Source organism: Frankliniella occidentalis, unplaced genomic scaffold (genome assembly GCF_000697945.3).
Source record: "Frankliniella occidentalis isolate FOCC.00 unplaced genomic scaffold, Focc_3.1 Scaffold128, whole genome shotgun sequence".
Classification (NCBI taxonomy): Eukaryota; Metazoa; Arthropoda; class Insecta; order Thysanoptera; family Thripidae; genus Frankliniella; species Frankliniella occidentalis.
Window position 1 is genome coordinate 343,396 of NW_026267255.1, and position 1,823 is coordinate 345,218.

General features: G+C 39.7%; 1 long non-coding RNA gene across 2 annotated transcripts; it reads left to right on the top strand.

The window, feature by feature from the left end:
- The first annotated feature begins 7 nt into the window (after positions 1–7).
- Positions 8–1,823, top strand: LOC127750059 (uncharacterized). 2 transcript variants are annotated; one of them, XR_008011502.1, is made up of 4 exons: positions 8–1,009; positions 1,113–1,226; positions 1,313–1,513; positions 1,687–1,823. It is a non-coding gene; the product is annotated as an uncharacterized LOC127750059 (long non-coding RNA). The 2 variants fall into 2 exon arrangements; XR_008011501.1 differs by having other exon boundaries at positions 9–1,009; positions 1,313–1,461; positions 1,687–1,817.

Below are 1,823 nucleotides of genomic sequence, written 5' to 3' on the forward strand. Positions count from 1 at the left end.
GGCTGTATACAATTTCAAATTATTGCTTCCCTAGTTCTGTGGATCAGAAGATAAGCTTGATTATCTAGAGTACTGATAGAGAGAAACCCAAGAAGAAAATTAGGTATTATAAATTTGCGCTCACAGCTTTGACTGTTTTCGATGTTCTAGCCTTTTCTTCCTATCACTTTCTTCTTGCTGGTTCTTTATATCAGCAGCAAAAAACATTCTCATAAACAAGTAATACTTTAAAATATTTTTTGTGACTTGGTCTTTGTGGCTTAAACAGCCCACAAAGCAACCAGCATCAATCACCAAATATTTTAAGGTGGTAAACACCATGTCTTTGTGAAACTTGTGGTTGTTTACACAGTCTCCTACTGCTTTCTCAATAGCCACCACCAGTTTGACAAGTTCATCAGATGGGTAGGTGTAGCCACCATAGCACTCTTTTGTGATAGCAAACTTATCTTTTGGTCCAATGTCACTCCTGGGCTTAATTAGACTGTTAAGGCATTCAGTACAGTCTTCTACTACTTTCTTCCGCCTGAATGCAGTGAAGCCTGCCATGAAGCTCATTAAAAGCTCGTCATATTTCTCCCTCATATCCAGAAAATATGAGTGCTCTTTCTGTACCTCTCCTGGCAGGGCTTCGAATGGCGTTCCTGTAAATTAAAGTGTCAAGCCTAGAATTTAGCAAGTTCAGGCAAACTTCTATCTCAAGTTTCCAAATAATTCTCACCAAATTCTAAAATTTCGTCAAGGAGCTGGTCAAACTCTTGTTGCCTTTCTTGCTGTTCCCTTCCCACATCATCTGTGGCATCCATCAGGGCTTTCACATTCTCCACCCCACTGACGTTACTCTTCTTTGCAGGTGAAATTAGAGAGTAAACAGCAAGCAGCCGGTGGAGCTGTGCAAAAAGCTTCGGATCTGGATGTGGGTTGGGTGCAGCCATTTGGCGAATGTTACCAAAGAAATGCTGCACAGACATTCAAGAATCTCGATTATAATCAGGGAGGACAGAAAGAGGTAAGATAAACAGAACTAATTGCTTAATTAAACCACCTACCTCAATAGCATCCTGGTTGAATCTTTTTGTCATAACAAATCTAAAACCTACTTCGTCAATCAGGTAATGGGACAGTTCCAATGCAGACTGCAATGACACTTCCAAGCCAATATCAGTGGATTCTGACCAGAACCATTTCTGCCCTCTGGCTTTGGTCAGCTCTCTACACTGTTTATGGTAAGCCAGAAAATCTTGTATAGCCTGTAATCAAATTAATACTTTGGTAATAATTCTCTTGAATTGCTGATTTTTAATTATTCCAGTAAAATGTTCACACCTTTTCATGCTGGGAGCCTTTTCTAAGTCCATCACGTGAAGATCCTGAATTCATGGCTTTGGCAACTTTATTAATCTTTTCCATGAATTTTACGGTTGGCTGACAATCTCTCAGCTCTGGAATCTCCAAATCATGGTACATCTTCATACCAGTCACCATATCATTACTGAAAAACTATTTTCTGTCTGTTAGTATTTTTAGTACTTAATTTCAGTCAGTTTGAAAATGTACTGTATCCTTACCGTGAATGCCATTCCCACATTCATCTTTTCAAAGCCACTTGGGAATATGACGGCTTTGCTCAGCCTGGGTACATATCTAATCTGACTCCTATTTAACTTTTTCTCTTCTTCATTCCAGACTGATACCCAGTGAATTCTTTTGACTGTTCCATCTGGTGTCTGCAATAGGAAGCCAAAACAGCAGGATTAATAGGCAAGTTAAATTCAAATGCACAATTTTCCCTCCACCTCTACCACAGCCACAGGGCTCACCTG